The sequence below is a fragment of the Cataglyphis hispanica genome, chromosome 26 (genome assembly GCF_021464435.1).
Source record: "Cataglyphis hispanica isolate Lineage 1 chromosome 26, ULB_Chis1_1.0, whole genome shotgun sequence".
In the NCBI taxonomy this organism is placed as follows: Eukaryota; Metazoa; Arthropoda; class Insecta; order Hymenoptera; family Formicidae; genus Cataglyphis; species Cataglyphis hispanica.
In genome coordinates this window covers 379,730-407,347 of record NC_065979.1, presented here as the reverse complement: position 1 = coordinate 407,347, position 27,618 = coordinate 379,730, and the positions used below count along the sequence as shown (strand labels likewise).

General features: G+C 35.9%; 1 protein-coding gene across 1 annotated transcript in view; it reads right to left on the bottom strand.

The window, feature by feature from the left end:
- LOC126858585 (protein rhomboid) overlaps window positions 1-27,618 on the bottom strand; it is a 353,604-nt gene that overhangs the window by 108,721 nt on the left and 217,265 nt on the right. The gene's annotated exons all lie outside the window — the stretch shown is intronic.

Sequence of the window (27,618 nt, the reverse complement as noted above, 5' to 3'; positions counted from 1 at the left end):
CGGCGCGAGAGATTTCTCGAAGAGATAAGAATCTATGAGAGAGCTCTCTATAGAAAGAGTGCGCAAAAGACTACAAAAATTTTCAATAAATGGCAAAAAATTATTAAATTGAAAGCTTCGTATCAAAAATTGAAATTTCATAACAATAATATAAAATAAAAATTAAGTCAATTTTTTTCTTTTATATAAACAATTAAAAATTAAATTGAGCAACATGTGAGATATTTATTAAGAGATATAAACGCTGAGATACCAAGGAACATTATCCAGAATGTGATAAATTTTCTGTTAATTGCTGTTTTCTTTTTTTCTAAAATTGATCAAAAATCCCGATGACAATCATGCATTTCTACCGAAAAGAATCTTTCTCAATGCCAATGTAACGAAACGAGAGACGATGAAAAGGGAGAAACGGAATCGAGTTCTCGATCGATCGTGCACGCTCTCGCGTGCAGATTGGGTATCGTACTGACAGAATGGAATAGAATATGGAAGGCGCCTATCGCGCGCACGCGGACATCCATCGCGCCGTGCACGTAAAGTGCATAAAAGCCGATTAGAGTGAAGCGGTACGAGCTCGTATCCGTCGCGTTACATATGTTCGTTTAATGCTTCGCGACGCGCGTCGAATCGAAAAAAAAAACCAAGTCTGCGTGATTGCCAGGAAAATGCGGCTCACCGAGTAGATTTCATTCTTGATTCATATATCCAATTGATAGATTCGAAACGAGAATCTTTTATTCGAATTCACAGGAAAGTCAAGAAGAAACGATTCAATTCCTATGTAGCAAATTTTGAATTTTACCCATAGAAAAGCACGAGAGATGAAATAATGAAAAAATTTATCAAATAGTAAAGTAATTATATAATTATATTATCAGACGCAAGAGTAATATTCTTCAATTTCGATCGAAATTTCAATAAATCATGGCATTATGTACATACTATACATACAGACACGAATTACGTCGCCGCCGGGAGAATTTAATCCGTTATCGGATTTCCAAGTCTCCAGTCACCAGCGGTCACTATGATCATCCAGGTGGTCGGCACACCAGTGGGCAAGACGATGCGGCGGTAAGGATGGGAGAGTGAGAGAGAGAGAGAGAGAGAACGAGGGAGGAATACATAGGATGAATACGACGCTCTCTGATCACACGGATAGGGAATGGGAATACTACGCCACACGTGGCCGAGGAGGCATGAAATTGCGCTCAGGTCGCGGCATATTAGATTATTAGGAATCCACGCGCGAGTATCCGTCGACGTCATCCCCGGCGGGTATTCCCCGTGGGAGTACGGGGCAAATTTCGCGATAAATCAAACGCGGCGGAGTCACGACGGCTACGGGGGTCCATTGGGACAACGGAGAATTTTCGCCTGAATGACCGTAAAATCGTTTGGCGACGCAATGGCGTTCTAATCGGGAAACAGATTCGAGAAACTTTTGTTTTAATTTCGATTATTGAAAATGTATTATATTTTCAAAAAAATAAAAAAAGAATAGCTTTAAAATTCAAAGATAAAAGCAAAAAAATTTTAATTGTATAAAAGAATAAGAAATTATTTATTTCAAAATAAGATTACTAAAAAAATCACTAAAAAAAAAAATCATTAATACGTTGCCACTATATCTGAAATATTCTGTTTTGGATATAACTGTTCGGAATTACGAGATATATAATGATTTACAAGATTTGTAAAATATCTGCATTATTTGCACGTTATGCCAATATTCTCTTATCATTAAACTAACTGCAATTTTTAAGATTGCAAGGTTGTTGCAAATTTACCAGCGTAATCGAAAATTCATTGTATTGTATATAGTACGAGTTATTTTTACGAGTACGCTGCCATACATCGTATCTTATCGCGCTCAAATCCGCGCGAATTGCTGTCATGAAAAGTCGAATAAAGCTCCAATTTTCGCCTATAACCGAACTACATCGTAGTCGCTACCGAATTTATTAAACTGACAGACGATGGAAGCTCTCAACGAGAAAAAGTTGCAAAGTCACCAAGGAGCGTTAGGAGGGAAAAAGCGGCGGTTTTCGACAAGGACAACGAGGACGAAGACAAGCTTCTCCCCAGAGGGGCGAGGACGGCGAAACAGAGACGGGAAAAGGACCTTCTTCACGGAGGAGGAAATTGACTTCTGGCAGGTAAAGACGCGTGCTCGGACTACGGACGTTGTCGTCGGTGCTCTCTCTTGTCGTCGACGCCGCCAACGCTTGGTGCACGTTGTGCCATAAGCTCGTAAACGTACTTCGCTTCTCGGAGTTGCTCGTAAAAAAAAAACTCGCTACATACGGTGCCGCACTTTCCCCCTTCGTCCTACTCTTCTTGCCCCGTCACGTTTTCACATCGAGTTTATCTCCTTCTCTTTTCCTTTTCGCAACTGCGAGTACTCCTGACTAAATCCTGCTAATATCTACTTGCCTAATCTCATCGAAAATCCATTCTTATCCCGAACAGAAATCGTTCCCTTATACGAAGGGAGTTACACAGAGAAAGAAGAAGAGGGAGAAAATGAGAGAGAGAGAGAGAGAATATATAGATAGATAGATAATATGGAGTAATAAGAAAATGATATATGGATATGTAACAACTTTAAAGTAATAGTACAGATCGTTAAATAGATATACGTGACTGTTTATATATTTTAGTTTTCTAGATATCTTCTCGTTTAGATAACTATGAAAAGAAATGCTGTGTAATTAATGATACATGCATAATTAATAAAAAACTAACATTGTAACGCTTTAATTAAATAATTATTTATAAAGATCTACGATTAAAATCCGGCTTTTTCACAAAAATTTATCTACGTAAAGGTAGCCCTCCAACCTATTTTTCGAAAAAAATAGTTTCAATACACGTCATTTGAGTGCACATTGTTTGGACATATTTGCCATTTTTGAATTTTTATTTGCATATATCTAGAAAAAGTTTTTCAAAAAAAATTCGGGAAGCTCAGTTCGTCCGCATACGAGCACAATTATCAAAGAAAAATTTTTTTTTTTTAAATTTCCAATAAAATTCCATGAGAATTTCGTGATTTTTTCAGATAGAAAAGAAATTCATGAGAATTCCAGATTTGCCATACTTTTCCAGAGAGTAGAATCAACAGAACGTAAAATTAGTTTCCTCCCTAACTTCAAAGTTTTTTGTTATTAATTTTTTTATTTAAGATGTGCAAAAAAAATCAATTTAGACATTAATAATCTATCAATTAATATTAATAAAAACGAATCTCTATCAATTAAGTTAATTAAAAATTAAATTTTAAAAAATTGAGCACTACCGTGATGAAGTGAATTTCTCTAAATTTTTTTATTTTACTAACTATTTTTCTAAAAATGTGTAAATAAAAATTCAAAAACAGCAGACATGTGCAAACAATGTGCGATTAAATTAAGACGTATAAAAATTTAATTTTCTCCAATGTTGGATGACTAATCTTACATAGGTCAAGAATCTATCTAGCTTCGAAAGTTCAATGATAAGCACTTTGTTCCTCAATATTCCATCTAAATCTCGATTATCGCATCGCAATTCTATTAAAGACTAAATGGTAATACCTCGAAAAGTCCGTGTGATTTAATTAACGGAGAACTGTGAAAAATCGAAAATAAACACGGCGACGCCCGCGAAATAACCAATGGATATTCGTGCAGAAAACAGCGACAAACGGTTGAAAAGAATTGCGAATTGGCGAGAGAGAGATATATACTTGTTATATACCGACTTTGTATGCCAATTGATGAAACAAGAGAAAAAAGTATATATCGAGGAAAATAACGGCTTTTTACAAGTTTCAGCTTTCATCGATACATATTTATACGAGCGAGAAAAACGCGATAAATTAGAAAATCGTATGTATCAAACAGAAAACCTGCAAACTCTAAATAGTAAATAAATAATAAAAATATGTAATAAAATAATGTTACATTGTTTCAATATTTGATTTGTTTCACGCGAGCTTCATTGCAAATCAACGTCAATTATCACGAATGAAAATGACGGCGATTGAATTGTGCAGCAGAAATAATGTTGCGATGTCCACGTAGTATCGAGGTTGTTATATGCGGATAATATCATCCCATCGATCGGCAGTAGCCGAATGAAAAAAAAAAGTTATCAGAGTTAAGCTCCGACCTCGTTTCTTCTCCGTGGATGTTGTCATGTTCGTGTCTTATGTAAACGCGACTTGCTTTATTCCGGAGAATATCCCTTCGTAGTCGATTGAATCTTCGATACGTGATCCGCAGGTAAAACGAAACGAACGAAAGGCATTCGCTCGCGCTGTTCGGCCGATTTTTCCCTCTTTTTGTGATTTGTATCGACAACGAATATTGTACGACAAGAGCGCGAGTGTAATCCAGAGACTATTCACAGGAAGCAGATATATATCCAATTTTTACGCGGTTAAGGCATCGGTTTTTCTGCCGAGCAATTTATCGCGAGATCGATCCGGGAAAGCAAATTGAAGGTAAATAAATAGATATCCGGCATTTGTTGGCTGGTCGGTAAACGAAGTATTTATCGCGCCGAACAACGAGAGCGGGTGCGGAGCGTTAAACGAGAATTAATTAGCGCTTGCTGACCCGATACTTCTCTCTCGTAACGTTAAACTCGCAAAGCCTGGCGAGCCAAACAACTGCCTGGCAACTTTTCGAAACTATCTTGCCGCTACAAAGATCAAAGGACCAAGTGTGCGTCCGAGGAATTCGAGGATCAGTAGTACGCTCGCGTATCGATGGACCGCGCCCCCATAACAACCAGGATGCATCGCAGCTGCACTTGTTATAAAATTATAATAAAATGCGAAAAGAGAGAGAATTCAATTATCATTAATTAATACGGTATTTTTACCAATGTGCATCCGCACAATCAAATTTGACAACGACATTGTCGGATTAACGGGACTATTATTAATGAATATGGTGAAAATTTAATCTTCTTTGATTTCGATTGAAAATTATCAGAATCATTAAATAAAATCACACGATATTTTATTTTCATTTTTGGATTTAAAAAATGATGTATATTACAATATATCTTAATTTAATCAATGATTTATTAATAACTTTTTTAACGTATCTTTTAATTTATTTTCTATTAATCGAATAAACGTACAAATTTTTAATACTTAATTTTTTAGTTCTTTGAAATCAAAAAACTCTACTTCAAAGCAAATAGCCTTTCGAAGAGAAAGATGATGCAAATATGATTTGAGTAGTCATACGTCGAGAGGGAACTCGTCTGCTCTTGTAGAAAATAAGCCGAAACATAGAGAGGACATAGAGAGATTGCTGAAATTCTCCGTATTTTTCGCTACTTTAGATGGTTCGGCTTTGCTCAGTAAATAGCGCAGAAAGAGCGGATCAAAGAACGCCTATACACCGTTCATCTTCTCTGTTTCTCTTTTTCATCTTTCGTCCTTCTCGTTCGATTTTCGGCATCCTCTTATCATTCTTATGCCCTGCCTCCCAATCTTATTCCCTCGCCATCCTGTCCAAATATGGCAATATTCAAATACTGTCTGGACATGGGGCGCAATCAAGCGTGGAGAGTCGCCTTTTATAAGGAGAACAAAATCTCAAAGGATGCCTTTGAGCAATAGTTTCGCTCATCCAATCAGCTTTCGCTACTACATATATAAAATTTATCATACACCAAAAAGAGAGATAAAGAGAAAGAGAGAACAGTATATAAAAAAGAACGAAGATCATCGTCTGAAAAGATCGTAGATGAAGAAATTATGTTGGAAAAAGTCCACAAGTTGCGCTCGATTATGCGCTCGTACGCGCGAAAGAATTTCCCACGAGAATTTTCAATCTTATGAAGATTATATTTCTGATGTAGCTTTTTTGCGGAAATAAAGAAAGAAGAGTGAAACACAAAAATGATATTAAAAATCATAACTGAAATCCTTTTTTTAATCTTCTCACATCATAATATATACCTAATGAGAGAATATTATTCAAAAACGAAAAATTCCAAGTTATCAAAATTCTAAAAGAATAATCTGCCATAATATTTTGACAATGTAGATTCGTGCAAAAATCATTTTTTCTTTACCGCCAGTTTTCCAAAAATATCAGATAATTGAGTATATTACGAGCATATATATTTGTCAGATATCGGAAACACATCTAAAAGAATCATCGTATCATTTTGCCATTATGGTCCTTGTATCCCCACCGTCACTCTTCCGAACAGAATTACTTCTTAAGGAACGCTCCCGATATTACATTTCGCCACATCAAGGGACGGCGATCCGCCGCGGAAGGCAGAATCCGATTGTGCGGTTGTCGTGGCGCTCGGGATCATCAGACTTGGATAACCGGCGCGACCGGGGCGCGGTTAGACCCGCACAAATCCAACCGATGATGTACGACTCTATGGTAAACCACGTGCGCATTAAGTATACCTGCGTCCGATCCCCTGCCCACCTTCCAAAACCTCGCGCCTTCCAAAACCTTGCGTCATCAACCACCGCGACGCCAACATGCGCGACCTAATTATTCGCGCACATTTGCAGCCATGTCACGAATATTATTCGCTAATTTTCGTTCTTGTCAAGTTTTTTCTCATCATTTAATAATTTCAAATTCAAAATCTTTTCTTTTTCGGTCTATAGTTTAAAGGAAGAAACACCTACACAAAGAATTAAAACTATAGAAATTAATTTAATTAATTTTTATTCAATTAATAATAATATCGAAAATGTGTTTTTAAGATTAAAGAGCAAATATTAGTTTTGCTATAAATTTATATTTTGTAAGAAATTCCTGATTTAATAATTAGCATAATAAATAAATAAACATTTTATAATGAAACTTTGATCGATTTTATAATTTACGATTGTAAGACATATTTATTTGCTACATTTAGAGAAATTAGATATAAATAACTTAATATAACCAGTAAAATAAATTTATAAGAAATAATTGCATTGTTTTTTTTTTTTTTATAATCACGACATAAGTTAAACAATTTATAATCTTTAAAAAATTAAATTCTTAGCTAATGTACGCTAATCAAATACAATAATGCGATAATTTATCATCAGCTTATGAGAATCTAGAAAATATATACGCAAAGTTAATAACCGACAATTTTCCGTATTTAAGAATCGCCTCCTCTCACATCTTCTCTCTCATCACTCTTCAGGATGAAAATCTTAATAATCCGCGGCGAGAGATTCAACCCCGTAAAATTTAATAACATTTGATGCGAAGCGTTCATAAATTTTACGTCATATAAACTACACTTCATTAAACCAAGCAAAAATATGTCGCCGAGTTCAAAATTGCTATCTCATTATGCGAAAAGCATACTTTTAATTTTATTTAAACATTTCTGAAAATAAGTTGATAATTCGCGATTATCTCATTCGGTATAAAACAATTTTTTGCAAGTATCTTTTGCACACTTTCAAAATTTTTAAATTTTGATTTTATTTTAATAATAATTTAACTTGGGGAATCTTATTTTACGCACAAAAATTAAAATCAATAATAACTCCATAATTCATCAATTTCTTCTTTATGGGAAAATTTAATTCACTTTGAAGAATCTATTATTAAACTATTATATTTTCTGATTCAGTAGTGAGAGAAAAAGAGAAACGTCATATTTATTTATACGTATTTTGCAAAAAAATTATAATTATCTTTTCAAAACTATAACTTAAAAGTCGATATATCATGTCAAAAATTTGACGTTTGAAAAATATCTATATATAAACGTGCAAATAAATTTTGACGTTTCCATTCTCACAAACTGTCAAATGGACACCGGAAAAAACATGAGCTGTGTAATGAAAATAATCATTTATTTCGAATCGCACAACTATGTTCGCTATAACATATGAACCAGAATAAGCTTTTATCGTTTTTATCGGAAATCTTTGTTATCTGCATACATCATAATTTCACCTTGTTAAAAGTAAATAGATAGAAAATAACAGATTATTTTAATTATTAATTTTACGATGAATGCAATATTTATATTTTAATTCAATATAACGTCCATAAAGTGGCCAAAGTGATCTAAAATAAAATATATAACTAACTATTATATATATATATATATAACTAATTGAATATTTATGATTATAAAAATAGATTAAAATTTTTAAATAATATAAATATTTGTTTTGCAAATAATAATAAATTCATGTATATAGAGAGTACACATCTCCACACATATTTCTCTTCTATTCTATATAGACGCAAAATAATAATACTTGCAATAATTTCATTAAAAGCCATCGTATTTAGATAATTGGAACGCATGACATGCAGCACAACAATTAATCTAACATGTCGAAATTTCCAAAATTACCGACACAACACATCGCGAGATACATGGTGCGAGTGGGCAGGGCAGGGATCGAGAGAGCACTTCGTCGTCGAGGAACAATAGCTCGTTTGGGGTCGCGTAGCTATGCAATGTATGATGTATCGTCCAATACCCTTGATACACGGTAGCGTAGAGTTGCCGTATGGTTCGTGCCCGGCCAGCTTGCCTCCGGCAGATCCTGCACTCTCGGTCGGAGGCCATCGTATCTCTCCCGTGGAATTCTGATGTAAAAGAGAAGGAGGGGAGGGAGGAATTGTGCATGTAAGTGGCTGTCAGTGGGTGCGAGCGCGGAATTGCGTACAAGGTAGCTAATTAATCCGGCAAATCTGGACGCATCCGTGCGTCAGCTCTAATTGCATCATGCGCGTTTAACGTGTGCATGTTTAACCTTTTTGCCCGCGGCAATCTCGATAATGCACATGCTATTTCTTCATTTGCGATGCGCGGGAATATAATATTGAAGTAATCAATGCATCATCGGTAGGTGCATATCGTAATATTAAATGTGAAATAAATAGAATTATAATGTTATATCATTAGTAGAATTATAATGTCTTTTAAGAGAATCGTCTGGCGAGAAAACAAAATACTGCGGAATTCGTTTTCAAACTCCAAACTCACTCGCGGCACGTAAAAATTTGCATGAATTGCGATAACGAGGAGTCGAAAAGGACTCGTTTGAGAGAACGTTAGGAGAAAATTTTAGAGAGTCGTAATCACCACTGGCTTTGCCGATGTTGCCCGGAATCAAATCGTGAATTACTCATCCGCGCGCTAAGTTATAATCCAATTTCATTATTATTCTACGAAATATTCTATTCGACCAAATAGTTCATTCATACAGGAATCTATGCATGTCCAACATATAGATATAGATATTAAATGTGATGTAAGATTCATCATTGCATGTTACAGCCGCCCTTTGATTATGTGTAAATTTTGAAGCTGAAATTAATTTCGGTAAATGTGTACAATGTGTAAACTATACAATAATTATATATATATATATATATATATATATATATATATATATACATAGAGAGAGAGAGAGAGAGAGAGAGCGCAATATGTTCTTATTATTTTTGTTAAATTTTATTTTGTCATTTATTTTAATACTAACACAAATTTATGATTTTTAAAAATTATGACTTTTTATAAAAAACAAACTGGCGCAATAAGTCAATTTTAACAATATTGAAAAAAATAAATATATATTGCTTCTAAGATGACTACATCTTTCTTTGCTGCTTATTTATATAATTATTGCCGATTATATTTATTGTAATTTATGAATTCTTATTAGTTTTCTAATATTTTTATATCTATCAGATATGCAATTAATAATTATTTATGAAAACAATGATGTAAAACAGAATAAACAGGTAGCGATAGTAGGATGATGTAATGTTGAATTAGTCAATAGTGGTTAATGTAGAGATTGTCTATTCTCTTAGTAAAGACTATACACTGGATTTATTTGCAAGATTAATAGGAAAAAGTGCTCGGTCTTTGTGTCTATAGTATTGTATTATTTCACTGAGCGTGCCGAAGAAACAATGTGAATAACTCAGTCATTGACAATCGACTTCTCGTTGATGGTGCGCATCAGTAGTAAAAACATATACATAGTCAGCCAATCGACAAACTACTTTAGATTACGACAGATAATAGTAGAAAAAGAATAATTTAATAATGGATTAATGTATTGACACTATTACAACAGAAAATCTCTTCAAAGAAAATTTTAAATTATTTTAAATTATTTTTTTTTTCAAATTGAACAAAAATTATTCTCGTCACGCTCACGACTTTCGTAAAAAGATTTTTTACATAACGGAAACGGAATTAAAAAATAAGAAATAAAAATATACAATATCATGTATACATGAAATTTATAAGTAATGTAATAATTTTATATTTTTAAGTATAATATAATAAATATTAATTATATAAAAATTAGAAATACTGAGCTAGTTTGTCGCAATTTTTCCCATTAGAATGTTATGTCTGATAAATCACACGAGCAAAATGTTTTTTCATCTGTTACAATCAAAAGATCTGTTTTACCCGGATCTTTATCATTCCAAATTGCACAGAGAGAGAAGGCTACAGAAGAGCATTACGGTGACGAACTCGAGAAGCGACACACGAGCGTGTCAGATTTCGTCGTGCATCAGCGAAACCGGAATGTCACCCGGTGCCGAAAGCCGAATAAAGGAGAGAGTCAAAGAGAGAAAGAGAGGGAGAGAGAAAGGAATAGAATGCCAATCGAGAGTACGTCCGAACACTCAATGTTCGTCCGGACCTTCGATAGTAACTTGACAGTATACGGCAGTGAATGTTTCTCAATGGAGGACGGACGTTCGAGAAGGGTCGCTGGGGCGGGAAATGAGGCTGAGGGAAGCAAAGGGGGAGAAAAGGTAGAGGTTCGGGACTTCGAAAGCGGACCTACAGAGCCCACTATGAGACTGGTTATACACTACGGGCATCCTGGTGCTCGTTAGCACCGGTAATTGTCACTTGTTAGGTGCTACGTCCTTCGTCCCTTTTCTGTTATCCTCTCACACTGTCACTCTCTCTCTCACTCTTTATCTCGCTTCCAGCTTATGCGATCTGTTACTTTCTTCTCTCTCAAACGGACTCTCTTCCAAAGCAACTCTCAAAAAGCCCCCCCGTCACGGGCAAGAGCTTTTTCGAAAGCCCTTCACTGTCGAAAGCTCGAGACTAGTTCGAGGTCAACAAATTCTTCTATTTATCTCCACGATGCCGTCGCTACAGCATTTTCCCTACGTTCCCGTTCTAACACTCCATATATATCCCTTGCACATCCCTTACATATTCTTGTTGCAACGATGGCGTCAAAAACTGCAACGAGAAAAGTGAAAATCGCTCGCGGCGATCTTTGTTCGTTCGAGACTATCGATTGATTAACGCCGATAACCTCGAGCAAGTATTTGATTTGTCGAAAGAATGTTAATTCGTTTGTGTGAGAGAAAATGCGAGAAAGAGAGAGAGAGAGAGAGATGCAAAAGGGAGATGCAGGATACTAGTAGAATGTTACCATGATTGAACTTATTCGACAACAATGCATGGAACTCGCACCATGTCTGTGAGGTGATAGGATATACAGTAGCTTAATCTCGGCAGATTATTGAGAGATGCGCTATTAAAACATAGAGATCATAACGTAGAATAAAAATTTTTAATATGTAATTTTTCTCATTGTAAATTTTTAAAATATCGTGTATTAATGAATAAAACTGCTTCGATTAAGCCAGACAATTAAAATTGTTTGAAAGTATTAAAGATCAAATTAAAAGTTGGCAAACCGTCATATAATAGTGAAATCATAATTTTTGATTCCTAGAGTATAAAGTAATATTTAAGATAAATCGTTCATTTAAATTTACAGAAAAGAAAGTTTTATTCCCGGGAAAATCGGATGATTCCATAATTTTTCATCGCAAAGAGTCTTTCGGAATGAATTTCCGACAGAATGTAGAACGCGATTTCCTAAAGCTCCCGCCGCTCTACAGTGTAACGATCTATATGACAAGCGAAAACGGCATTTTTCAAAAGAGTTTCTCGTCCACTCAACAAAGTAGCATTGCGTAATCTCTGCGAAGTAGAATTAGGCGCTCCTAACTTTTTATTATTTTTTTACATTATGCTATGTCAGTGACATAATTTTTCATATTAGACGCGGAGAAAGAAACGCCAATAAAAAAAACGAGAAAGAAATGTAATAATCTATTATATTTTTAAATGAGATATTTTATGCACATCATGAAATAAGTAACGACACGATACAATTTTTAGAAATGATTACAACAATATATTTACGGATATTTACATTTACATGTATGATATAAAAAAAAAGAAAAAAAGTAAAAAATATTGACAGACTAATAAAAAATATGACCGAATATATAGTATACTGGCCGTTATATACTTTTTCTATATAGTTTTCGCAAATCACATACTGTTATTATTAACTACTGACAATGAGATACAGGACAAAAATAATTGAAATCGGTAGAGCCTAAAATAAAGAAGAATATAATGCGTTCGCAGCAAAAAAATGAGATTTAATTAGGGACACCGCGTTGCGTCTCTATAATCTACATTGATATTTTTAGAATATTTCTTTTGATTCAAAAAAAAAAAAAAAACGCATCCTTATTCAAGCAATGCTACCTTATTCAAGAACTTTTTATTACAGAAATTTATTTGAAATAAATGTATATATTTCCAGAAGCGTTGATTTATTCCGACATGAAAAATTAGTAGTAAAATAAATATTCACGAGTTTATGCATAACCGTGTCTTTCAGTAAACATGGAACGCAATTTTATCAATATATTCGCCGTGCTTTCCTGTTTATATTGCTTTAATGAAAAAAGCATGCCAAATAAAATATAATGCTATACGCACCGTTTTGCTACATGCACAATCGCGCAAACAATAATTATTATTGCCCGACTGATATCAAAATTCGAGGGATAAGATAAATAACAAGATTGCTTGCAAAAAAAAAAAAAAAATTCACATGAAAATAAATACGTTAAATTTTAAATTAAAGCTAACGACAAATATATAATGCAAACGATTATAAGTATGTAGCTGTAGTCAGCAGGATGAAATAATAGAAAATACACATGCAAATTTTTGCTATAATTTTCAAGAACAAAGAATATTATGGCAAATATGAATTTTCAAAATCTATTGAGATATCGAGAACGTTGAATTAAATATAATAATCTGATACGATATATCGTGAAACACAGAACGTCAAGCAAATGTATCAGTGAATTAATTTAATAGATATATTTCAGTATCATACAAAAATACATCTCGGAGAAAACTCGCGGAGCATTCTCCTTTCATGAAAAAAAGCAGCAAAACAATTGCACGCACGGGAATCTATACCGGTAAACAATTATACAAAAACGAGCAAATACAGACGTAATTATTAGCTTGTTTTTTGAAGCAATTATAAATAAAACGAAAAAAAAAAAAGTATTAGTTTATGATTCTCGGGGGCAAATCTAACCATAAAATAATATCAAGCAAATTTAAGAAAAAAAATGTATTACTCCTGATGTTACTTCTTTTAATCAAATATACATGTATATACAAAGTGGATCTAAGCGTTCCGACCAGACTAAGATTTTTTAGAAAATTCAATTCTGTACAAAAAGTTTTGCATAAATAGAAAAATGCTTTCTTTAAAAGTTAGCGTCCAAAAGTCTCTGAAATGGTTATATTATACATTTTTACAAATATCAGGGAGTCTACGTTTTCTAACAAATAATACTAAACGTATTATTTGATAAAAAACGCAACTTTCCCTGATATTGGATGTGTGTGTGTGTGTTAAAAAATAAATATAGATAAATAAACTCGAAATTCAAAAAATGACGATTTGCAAGAAAAACGACAAATTATAAAACTTGAATAAGCGTTGTGAATTAAGGTAACACGTTATTAAAAGCGTGCAAGGTTACCCGTTTTATGCACCATCACGATAATTTGCGCGTACAAGGACGAAAGCTATCACGAACGCACGATTCGTATTTTGTTAGCTGTTGTTTCCTCCCTGCCGGCTCCGCGCTGACCTCCTCGCAAACCCTGCAGCACACGAGGGCAACGTGTTTAAACGCAAAATCGCGCCATTGTCGCTCAGGGTACTTATGCGCGCAAACACGCGCCCGTAAAACGTTCCTCGTATTTGGTCGGCGTGATTCGCGCATGATTTCACCGACACGTTCACCGTGTCGTGTATCGCCGCCAACACATGCCCCGCGGAAAATCATTCGACGGCGGGAAAATGCGTCCAGCGACAACAGGGAAAACAGAGAATACACAGGCAAGAGGTATTAACATTATCGTCGTAATCACGATAATGTATGCACCGATACTCCGATCATTAATGACGGAATGATATGGCGTACAAGAGTGGGCATATCAAATGATTTTATCCGACATTACAACGAATCACGATTAACTCTAAATAAGTAATAAGGCTTAAACTAACATAACGGAATGTGTGTGATAGCAGATTAATTATTTAATTCACAATTAAAAATTATATTGTCAAAATAAATATTCATGGATTGTTTATCCTTGTTTTCGGCATCTTTTATTATCTATAAAATATTCATTTATATTCAAAATCGCGCGAATAATCCACAAACATAACGATGATCAATTTCATAGATACCGTGGTATGCCACTGAATAGAATTCTATATAGAAAAATTGCGAAAACAAACAGATATCGCGCGCGATCGCATTGATTGGATGCTATGCACGTTATTAATTATTTTACGGATATGTGTACTCTTCGCGTATCATGCATCGAGATGGATAATTAAATACTAAGAGGCTTAACAGAAAGAGCGTTTCAGTGGTATGCTCGTAATGAGACGAATTATTGGTGTGATTAGCGCGAGCGACGAAGCGATGATTGAAAGCGCGATCGCAAACAAAGTGCATTGACGCTTGCGAATATCCGAACGATTTATCTCACTGGTGTCATGTAATAACCAAATTAGGAAAATGTTACGTTATGAATTTGTCAACTTTATACCCATTATTCCCTTAATTACGCCTTTGTAATTGCGAGAATTTTGTCAGTTAAATTCTTCCAATATAAAATTTATGAGTAAACAAGAGTTCAATATCTTTTGAATCAGATATAATGCAATATAACTCGATGTTGATGGATTTAATCAAATTTGCCTTCTAGATTAGCATTAAGATAAAATTTGTCAAATTTAGCTAAATTTCGCGGTGGCTAATGCACGTAAACGATGAGGAAGCGTATTCTCTCTCTATCTTTCTTCTCCCTTCTCCCCTCTCTCTCTCTCTCGATCCGTAATTCGGGATTATTTGTGCGTGAGCCACGATGACCGCACGCATAATAATTAGCGCGATACCGCGGTACGTTTTTGTAATTCGATATTTAGAACGCCGCATCTCCGTCCGCATATCCAAAACGTAATTTCGGATTCAATATGTGTCATCATTGTCGTTTCACTATAAATTATCGCTAAATTCATACGCTGCTGAAAACCGACTCGAGCGAGAGCCACAGTAATGACGACGCGATACAATATTTATTTGTTTTCCGTGTCTGTGACTCGAAATGGTCCAAAAAACTGACGTTTCCTTCTCTCGGTTTAACTTGAGCGAGTTCTTGTGTCAAATTAAAAAAAAAAAGTATAAACTTGGGCACGAAAATAAATAAACAATCTATAAAGCTGCTGTACAAGTTATTTAAAGTTGCATAGCAAAATTACTAATAAAAGAAATTCAAAGAAAATCGTCGAAATCGATCGCGGAAACATTTGCAGAGTTCTAAATTTATTGTCTCGATGAACTTTGTGAAATATGATGCACTTAATGTCTTTGGAAATATTTGTAACTTCCGCATATTGGGACCATATAAAATCGATTCGACATAGCTGTATATTCTCTCCTTGGTAAAGGAAACTGCTTCACATAAATACAGTGCATATCTAAATCTAGATTGCAATCAAATGTAACAAAAATTAGGCGGAAAGCAATTAATTAGGAATGTGAGAAATATCGTGTATAATATCATTCTGACGATCATAATAGAATTTTGCTAAAATTTAAAAAAATTCAAAACTTTCTTATTCACATTATTGATATATAAGGAAATGCATTAAGATACATTAATTTCAAGCACATCATTAATATTTAAAAAGTAATATTAAAAAATTTAGCTATTTCCTTTATACTTAATCATTTTTTTAAATTTATTATTTTACTAAACGTGCATGATACATATATGTGCGCCTCGGCATTTTGAACTGTGTGCAACTGTCTGTATGTCGTCCGTAAATTTTCTATAAAGGAGAAAAAGGAGTCTACCGTGAAGAAAAATCTTTATGTAAATGCAAATTCGAAGCAAGTACATGCGCGCGCGTACGAACATACACTTGCACGACTACAGACGTGTATTATTTTATGTATTTTCGAGGGACAGCCTCAATCCCAGCGAGCAACTTGGAATAAAAGTTTCGTATTTTCCTCGTATGTTCCTGCCCTCTTCTCTCGAACATTACCTAACCGACCCATAACAGTGTCTCGCATCCAAGTAAAATACTCGACAGACACTAAGTAAATATGCGAATGGGTTACATTGAATTTGTGAATCCACAAGCACCGCACACCAAAACTTTTACCTACAATAGATATTATTGTCGACTAAAAGATTCACGTGGATAAATATCGAGAAACTCGATAAATGATACGCGAAAGTTAGAATAAAATCCTTGTATTTTCATTATTATTGTTACAATGGTAAAAAGTTATACTAATAAGCGACTTATTGAAATATAATTTCTCCTTTTCACTGTAAATTTTCATTTCACATTCGAATTTGTAAAATTGTGATTCTTTAAAATTTGCAAAACTATTGTATTTTGAAAACTTATCATTTTAAATTCCTTGAAACTTAACAAAAATTTAAACGCGAAAATATATTCGCAATTGCATGAAGATTGTGGAAGAGGTTCGCATGAACAGCACATTGCATTATCGACACGAGAGTGTAATTAATTGTTGACGATAAACTGTAACGTACGCGGTCAATTGCAAACTGACCGAAACATCGACAGTTTGTCAGCTGGAATGTGGGTGGCCGCAATAATTTCTGACGTGTTTCGCGCGTCGCGCGCCCCGCCGAATAACGTATCGTCCTGGCGTAAAACGGATCCGCGTAATACCGGCAAATCGAGGCGCGTAAAGCGTAATTGATCATTAGTGACAAATGACTGTCAGCGACTCTATCTGGTGTCCGTCGGTCGCATACCTACGAAACATTGCGTTAAAATACGGCGATTTGTCAATTTTGCGCAGATTGCGTGAAAATGCGTGATTGACGATTTTCCCGCGTGTGTTTCTTTTTTCTTAACTAATTTCAACAACGCGATTACCTTTCGATCCCAACTGATTAAATTGTATCGTCGATTCTTAATATTCGCGTTTATACTTTCGTTTGTACAGAAATCGCAATATAAATTCAGATGAATAAATTGTTTATTTTGAAAACAAAAAGACTTTAATGAGAAAATATGTGGCTGATCGAAAATACGTTTGGGAGAAGATTTCTGCGTTTAACTTTTTTAAATAAATTTGGCTATTAAATGTATGTACCTATATATGTAACACTAGTCGAAATTATGATTTCAAAGTTGTGACTAGTAATTTATAAATTATATTTTTTTAAATATGTAAAATAAATAGAGAAAATAAATCATAAATATAAATAAATGTAATGAGAGAGAAAATATATTAAAAATTCATACTTGTTATATAATATTTGATCTCATAGACATAGATGCTTCACATCACGTTATATCCATGTATTAGTTGACGCATATGTGAAATTTAGAATTGCGGGCACGTATCGTTCTGACACATGTATTGACTATTTCCATCATCATTTCACATTTCACGCAACTTCTCCGAATCGGACGAGACAGATGTCGAAAAAATAATCTCGAGGCCTTGTATTTTATGAATCGCGAGAGCTACCGTCGTATAAATAAAAACGACGCTACTGATTAATCTCTCGACGATAAAATCGCGAACCGACTAACGACCGCGAATTAAGGCTATTTTATCGTGAGTTCAAACTTCGCGTTACATACGCGCATGGGATGATACGTATAATATATAATTGTAAACGCGCTTTCGTTTTCGGTATCTAACAATAAGACAAATAGATACGACTAGTGATAAGACAAGTCTGACCTCGATGTTTTCGATATTTTCATGTGATAATAACACAATTAGACGCGTTAATATACACATTAAATACTAGTTTTATGATGAGAATGTAATATATTTTTTATCAAAATAATTTTTCCAGTCGCGCGTTTATTATTTTAAAAATTTTATCTCACTCGGATTTCGAGCATTAGAGTAGAGATCGATTCAATTACGTATTTTAGAACGGAACAAGATTAGGCGCACTATGCGCGCCACAACACGACTGTTCGAGGATTATTTATTGAGGAATGAGTATTAATTTACATGCCATTAAACGAACGTGATCAATTTATTCGCGCTCATAGTAACGAAATAAATATATGAATGGTCCGCAAGTAAAACGTATCGATTATTATAGCTACCGAATTACGCAATTATCGCCGGTAACGTTAAATTGAATAACTGCAATATTGATTACAAAGATTTAATATCCGCGACGCATACACAATTTTGAAATTCAAAACGATCCGTGCGTTTCAAAAACCCGGGTATGTTTCGCTACTTTCCACGAATAGATAATATTTCAGAGCTTTGTCCTCAGACAGGGCGAAGCGATCGTCTTACGTACACGCGCGCACTATTGAGATAAAATATTTCCGAAGACACTCTCCACGTGATTCGTATAAAACTGCAAGGCAAATTCGTAAGCAGAGAAGAATATCGAGTGGCACGCGCTCGGAACGATACCGTCCAACTCTACTATCAAAAAGATTTACGAATCTACAGTGAATCAGCCAAGTAATAAGCTTATGTGCGACATGAATTATTGAAAGGGATGTATAGACAGCGAATGTATGCATTTCGTGATATATATCGTTAATCGATACGTGCGGAATATATCGCGAGAACGTTCAGTGGTGAGCTTACGAAAGAGCAACGGAAGCGAAAGAATGCGAATATTAGCACGACAATGTGTTAAAAAAAGAGCTATTTTATATTTTTGTAAGACTAAAAGAATAACAAAACGAAAAACAATTTCCTGTTTTTTATCCAGTTTTTAACTGAGATTTCTCAATTTCCGTTCGAGAGATTAATAGAATAGAATGATTTCTAAAATATTGATCAATTATTACATCGCATCGAAAATCGATGCATAATTTGCATTGTTTTCTTCCCGCGTCTAAATGAACCAGAGCAACGCGAACCGTTCGAGATTCTTGTTGACATTTCAATCGAGCACACAATATTTGTTTGGTTATCGATCAACACATGTTAGAGAGACATGTATATATATATATATATACATATATATATAATAATAAATAATAAAGTAATTTTTCGAGTGTCAAAGCCGTGAGCCGTTATGATTTCTGTGTCTAAAATATTATGAATATTTTAACGTATACTGTATCATATCTCGAATTATCCTTATAAAGATAACTCGCACAATACTTTAAAATACTTTTTCCTTCCGTCGGAATATTTGCCGTTATACATTTTACTACCTTGTATAATTGGCCGGTCAACAATTATTCCTATTACAATTAAGTTTACGTTGAGGTTAGAATGACGCTCGCGACACTTTTCACTGCCGCCGCGGCCTTGACACTCAAAGGATTATACAACGTGTCAATCGATCGCGCGAGAGTTCGTCGTCCTTCCTTCGCGCCTCAGGACCAATCGTCAAAACATTCGAACGCGTTATCGGGAAAGAGAATAAGAGAAAGAATTACACACTGATATTTACATAATCGACGTATGTTGTCTATCAGCTTCGGCGATGGCATTGCGGTGATGGTGGTTGTTGCCGTTGTGGTTATTGCCGCCGCTTAATCCTTGCACCTGTGCACTAGTAGCGATAGTAGTCCTTGCCGGCTGCCGGCTCGCGCTATCCTTCAGTATCTTCGTCGCGGTCAACGGCGTGGCTGTCACGCACATCGTTCCACGCGCGGCAATTGATATCACCTCGTCGCTATCACACACACTACGAGCCGATAAGCTCGACACTCCGCGCGAGGGAGAGTTCGCGATCTCTCAGCTCGGCCAAGACATCCGGACTAAGGACGCCGACAATGACGACGGTGAGGACGACGTGACCTTAACGCGACGCCATACGCGACGCGACGGTACACGAGACTGCGTACGCCCGCTCGGATTCGCAGATCCGTCCGTACCGATAGCAAGCATCAACGCGGAGGATAAGATCGCGTCTGATGCGAGGAAGGAGAGAATCCGGGAAGAAAATGTGCGCGCACGAGCCGCGACGACTAGAGCCTTTCGCGCCCCGTGTATGATAATCCGCGCGCGCGCGCGGATGTAAATAATATACTTTTCGCGTATATAATACGCCGTGTACGATCGCAGATCCCACCTCGTGGCGCGCCGCGGGTCTACTGAGTGACTGATTGACTGACTGACTGCCGCGAGCCGTCCTGCGTGGGTGCACACGCGGTCTTCGGCGTACGACGGGGCTGACGGCGCACCGATTGGCTCGATCCAGGGGCAAGTCCGCGTGGTGGGGCGCCGCGGGCCAATAGGGCGCCGCGGCTGCCGGAGCGACTCTATGCGAGTCACGGCTGGCACTTGGTCGCGAGCCGTCGCGCCGTGCGGTTCGTGTCGCGTGTCGCTCCAGCGAGTCTATTCCACAAGTTTATTTAATCCTGTCTCTCTATCGAAGAGCGCAAATTTCGCGTATCGTGCTATTAGGTGTATTAGTGTCTTATTGAAGGATCGAATATGAAATAGAAAGAAAGTCGAATGTCTCTTTGAAGCGATTAGAAAACATTTTTCTTTCTTTCCTCGGTTTCTCTTAACGTTCGCGTGTGTACGAATCGATAAGGAGTAGTAAGAGAGAGCCGGGTTAGAACATCGAGCTAATGTGTTCTTCTGGGAATATCGTCACGCGAGTAATTCCGATTCTGAGCGGTCGAATTACACTTCGCGTATTACGTTACATCTCGTAATTTTCCGTATGCTTGAAGCATCGATAGTGTCAGTGTCGTTCTTTACGCGATCGATTATTTTTCGCAATTTTTTTCAATTATTCAGTTTTATTTGGTATAGTGCAAGTGATTTTTGAATCTGTATAGATAAAACTATAAATGACTATGTTCTTATAAAATTCTATCTTTCATCGATACTGTCATATATTCAATACAAGTGTTCTTTGATATATGATCGCATTTTATCGAAAGTACGTTCATTTCCGTGTTCAGATTTTGATACTTTCATTAATAGTACTTGCGATTTGCAATTGTATACCATTCGAGGATTTCAAAAAGTTGTCTTCTGTGAATTTTTATGTTTGTCATGTCGCATCGATATTTATTGCGATTGGATATCAAACGCTATCCTTTCTTCAACACATGAAAATGATCGATGTCGCGCTGACTGACAGATGCACGTGCCATTCGCGTTAAAAATACTCTTCATGTTGAATTTAACCTGTTTTCGATTCAAACGTCACTTGTACGACTACCATGATTTTGTCATCATTACGATCACTATTTTGCGAATTCGTTTAGTTCCTTTAGTAAAACTTTTTATTGTTCCATCAATCATTGATATACAATCTCGCTAGATTAAATAATTCAATTTCGCTCATTTAAATAAATATTCATATCGTTAAAAATCGGACGTCTTAAATTCGCCAAGTTTAAAAACTTTAACATTGTCGAGATGCATGAAGATTTAAATCCGAAAATAAAGAAAGAGAAATAAAAAGAATTTTAGGTCAAGACACAATATAATGAACAATTAGACACGCTTAGTGTTTATTAATACTAAACAATTAGTATTTGGATAGGGAGTCGGGAGAAATTTTGGACGTCTCATTTTCGAAATTTTTATGATGTACAAAAACAAATGGCAGCAATATTCGTGCAAGCTAGTCGCCTTACGGTCGTTCTGATTTATAATTCCAGGTGCATTTCTATGCAGTTTATATTCGTGATTCCCATATGCGAAAATATCTCGGGGGATATTAATTCCGCGATTTCTATATATTTCTCCGCGCGACGCATCATCGAGCGCATCGCTTTGTGAACGCCGATTGAAATGTAAATAGGAAAAAGAGATATATATCGATAACAGAGACGTATTCGCATATTACGTGAAAGTTTCCTCTCACGATTATTCACGCGTTTCTCTATCAATGATGACAATACGATTGAAGAACATCAAAATTATGGGACTCGAAAAACATTACGAAAAATTTTATCAACTATAAATATAACTTGTATAAATTATTCGCGATTAAATATATGTAATCTTACATACTGCTAATAATAATATAAAAAGTTACATAAAATAATTTATATATATATTTTTAATTACTTTTTTGTCGAGTTTTTTTTTGTAAAAATTATTAGATTAAATTTTTTTTTAATAATAATAAAATAAATTGCATGTTTTATGAAAATATATTCTATTGCGTACAAGTTGTAGAAATGTTACAGAGAAGTACATGAAAATTCTGAGAATTGCGTAATAATACCGATAACATGAAAGAATTAGAATGAATAGAATGAGCAGACAAATTACGCGATTGTAATTTTCCAGAACTTGAATATAATAAAGACCGCTATTTACCTTAGAACTCGATGTTATTCTTCTTATAGAACTATTTTGTAATCGCTTATCCGAACGGAGCACGAGCATTTGAAAAAATAATTTGGGAATGTAAATCATGCGCAACGTAACCGAAATAAATTACAGACCCAAGGTTTGTAATCAATACTTTGAAATGTCAAATGCAGGTCCTTACAGGTTTCCTGAGGATTCGCCGACACATCTGGATAGTAGCTGTGTATACTTGTCAGAGAACAATTTCTTTTTTCTCTTCTCTTTTTCTCTTAAACGTTCCATTTCCAGAGGTGCACGCAGGCCGAAGCTGACCAGGTGCGCATGTCCCCTCTTCCTGCCTCGCGACCTCCATTGCCCCCTTAAATGCGTCTTTCACGATTCAGTAGATCGCCCTTTACCGCACACAGTCCCCCTTTATATCACCTATTAACTTCGACTTTTCACAATGTGTAGGTCTGTCCCGCGTCTCGCCAGATCTTATCGTATATGGATAGGCCTGCCGACGACAGCGAAATTGGATTTAACGAGATTGTTTGACGGACGAGTGATCATGTGTAAAAATATTACACGGTGATTAAACAGGGGATTGAAAAGCGATACCTAAATCGTTTTGAAACCGTGATTTTAAACGACGGATTCTTTACACATTTTTAGAAAGAAAAAGTTTATTATATACATACATCATATATATATATATATATATATATATATATATATATATATATATTATAATCAATATTATCTCTTTCATGAAAGTATTATTAAAATATTATATTAATTTTATACATTTCTCATTTAATTCTTAGCTACATAAAATTATATAAATCATTTTTATAATTATAATTGGTATTTATAAGTATTGTGCTTCTATATTATTTTTATTATCCTTAAATTAAATTCGAAACTGCCAATTTAAACAAATAATTGTGCTAATTCTTACTCAAATCTTATGCAAAGAGAAAATCTTACATTTATAATTTGCACAAAATTTGCTTCAAAAGAAAAAAAAACATAGATTTACTGATCTAACTGGGAATTTGCAATTATTATAATTTTGCAAAAAGGTAAACAATATCTAATAATATATATGTATGTATATAAAAAAAATTATATCTTCCTACATATTCGGAAATATACTTACTTTATAAAAACATTCCAGGAAACAAAATATTTAGTATGTTCTACTTGATGATATTAATAAATAATCCGACTTCACATTACTCTGCATACTATAAATATATATGCTGTTGTGTAGATTTTTTTCAAAATTCTACACTAATTGTGGATTATACATTGATCTCTTTCTCTCTTTTCCTCGTACTTTTTATTTATTTAAATTCTCAAATATCTCTAGACTCTTCCTTTGTGTATCGGTATCATCTCATTACATGTTACTGGGACGACCAACTAGGCGAATATTAAAAAAAATACCGCATAGCTCTCACACAAGAGGTCATAGCAGCACAAGGTTGATTCAGCCTCCAATTTGCCGGTTTCTCTTTCCTCATTCTAGGCGATTTTCGATGCGGCTCTTTGACGGTCAACAATGAGCGACGGTCTTTCACAACGTGCAACGACGAAGTCGACTCCGTCGACGGTGACAACGAATACGTGTATCCGTTGTCGCCAAGAGCCTTTGATACATGCGGTAGGTAGATAGTTAAGTGAGAAAAAATTTTCAGGAGCACGCTCTCGGAACACGGGCGGTCTTAGTTGAATGGCGTGTCGGTATATTTCAAAAACGATAAAAATATCGTAATTTTTCCCGAAAAGGTGTTATTCATGCTTTTGTTAAAGACGATCCTGCCTATTCCGAAGGCCAGAAATTGACTGACTGTGTGAAATTGTTGTGAAAATCGGTTTACCGAATTTTGTCACAGGTAGACTCCGTGTCGAAGTAATAGAGACGTTATGCGGTTAGACAGATATAGCAAAAAACAATGAAAATAATGTTTCGAAATATATATATATATATATATATATATATATATATATATACAATTATATGCTTAATTATTTGACATTTTATATGGCAATAGATTTTGTATTAAATCCCTTCCCATTTTTTTTATTTCTCAAGTTGTAAAAAAAGCGAAAACCTATTACATTCAAGAATTTAATTATAGTTAATATAATGAAATCTATATATGTTCTATTCTTGTACAATTTTCAGTATTAAAAAAAAAAACCTTCGCTTAATTCTTGATTGAGAAAATTTCTACTATAAATTATTTCTTAAATTCTTCAAAGTGTGGAATGTAAATATATGTGTGAGGTCTGCACGGACTCTTCTTAATTACTCAGCAGTAATATTCTCGCAAGTAATTTGCGGTTCAAGTTTTTAATCACAAAACCCGGCCGAGTTTCGCGTTGAAGTCGAAGTTACGGTTCCGCGACTTCGACAGGAATGCTCGCGCTCTTTCTGGAAGAGCCGTGGAGAACGCGTTAAAAGCGCGATATAATTGCTCTCTGTTGGTGGTTCGTTATAGCGGTAACGTATGTATGCGATGGGAGAGGAAGTGAAGTGGTTTTCCACGAGAGCAGAAGCTCATCGTCACGTCGGCGAGAAGCGTGAACGAACACCTAACGGCTGGATGACGCTCTCGCGGAAGCGAAAAATGGAAGCATGCGGGGGTCGACAAAGGGCCGAGAGCAAGTGGGAAACTCGGGCGTGGCGAATTTCCGCATGTATATAGCCGGGTCTTTTTGTGTAACTGTCCCGGTCTGCCTTGCAAAATGTCCGCTTCGAGTTTGTTAAGCGAGAACGAATACCGTGAAAGAGAGCAAGAAGGAGAAGCGATGAACGCTTCGCGTTCCACCTCTTCTTTTTCACAACAATGATAAACGGAAATATTGCCGGAGCAAGAATCGGTGTAATTCCGACAAAATCGCGAGAGTGAATCCATTCGTATTGTTCTCCGTGTATGATTTTAAACCTGTTTTCTTGAAAATTTGTACTAAAGCTCGTCAAAAGCATTCATTAACGTAATCATGCACACGCAGTCCAGCTTCATAGTTTAAAGATAAAATGTTAATGCCAGTGTGCTTTGCTTGAACTGTTGCAATTCATGTCGGGATATCTCAAAGATCTCGACATCCCTCTCGGCATCCCCATCGCCATCACCATCCAATACGGTTCTCCAAGATGTATCGCCCGCCATAAACTGCCACCGCTGTATACGCGCTCAGTTTTCCAGGTATGTCGAGCGTACAAGGTCTCAAGGGAGGCAGAGGAGGCAGGAGGATACGAACAAAGTAGTCTCACCTTTTCGCGAGTCAGCGGTGAAATTTACATACTCCTCGTCGCGTTAACGTAACAGAGTGCGGACGAAAAAAGAGAAAGAAAGAGATGAAGAGATACGCGAGATCGTGGAAGCGGCCAGGGATGACAAAAGGGGAGAGAGACGGGGAGGACGGTGCGAGGCTGGCGCACCCAAGACTTAAGGGTTGTACTCGCACCGAATTCCAAGCATGCGCCCAGTACCTGCTCGGAATATCGTCTCGTCATATTTCCGTCGTAACGCGTCGGATCCCCCCTCCCCTCCCCCTCCCCCCATCGGCCGTATCCCCGCCGACCGCTTGACACGAGACGATATTTTATTTGCAAAGAGCCCTGCAGGTTGCCGCTTCTTCTTATCTTGTGTGCACAGGAATTTCTCGCCTCGGCACAGCGCTGCGCGACACCCAGATTTCACAGTGCTCAACTTCTTCTCTCTTTCTTTCTCTCCTCTCGCATATCTCTACTTTTCATTTGCCTTTCTCACTCACTTTTCTTTCCCTAGTCCTTTTACCTTTCAACTTTTTTTTTCGCTCAACTTTCTATCTCCAGGAAGTGGATGGATAGTGACTTTTAAAAAACAAGGTTAATAATTTTTGAGAATATGATGAATAATAATAACAAAAAGATAAGATTCCGTGGCATATTTTATCACGAAACATATAGCTTTAAGTAATTGACAAATATTGTTTTGAACAAAATTATTATCTGACATGCCTTGACAATCGAAGGTTTGGAACTAAGAGTTTTTTTTTTTCATCAGCTTTCATATAGAACCGTCCCGCAAAGCCTACCTTGCATGGTCTATGTCTCTTTCGCCGCTGTCTTCTCTTTTCTTTCTTTCTTTCTTTCACTCCGTCAAGCACCACCTTCTCCATCTCTTCTTTCGTGCGAGACGATACGATGAATTATTTATGAATAGCATCCAGGAACAAGTCGAATCGACCACGCTCGAGAGACCCGACGCTTTCTTACGATGCCCGATACATATCCAAACCTATTCATCTTATCGAGCTGGTCGGCGAAAAAAAAAGAATTAACATCGGAGTTGCATCGGCGAAAGGAACTTTGCCTTCGAGCTCGCGAGACGACATCGATGCGCAACGATATTATTATAAATAACGCGATAGATAGCAGTGGAAAGGTGCGAGATGCCTTTATTTAAATTGCGCCCCAAATACTTCGTCACGTACGTTTATAAATTACATTTGAAATTGTATCGCGACGGGAACGTCGCGATAAATTGTGTTATTAAGCTCGTCGCGTAATAGCGATTATTCTGTAAGTTATATTGACGAACTCTCGTTGGACTCGTTAAATGCGTGATTAACGACGAACGATATTTACCATATCGATTATAACGCTAATCCGCTTCCAATAGTGTAGCGCTCTCTTTCTCTCTCCTCTCTCTGTCTCTCATTCAGTAACAATTTATACTCGATTTATATTTTATTTTCGCGGAAACTCATAATATTTCAATGTTGGATCTGCGTCACTTTCCAGAAAAGAAAAATGTATGATTTAAAAACGTGAAAATATAAACATAAATATATCGATAAATAACGGTATTCTCGCGCATATAATTTCGCGAAGCATAAAATACGCAAGTGAGAAAGGCATGAAGAAAGAAGTAGGATC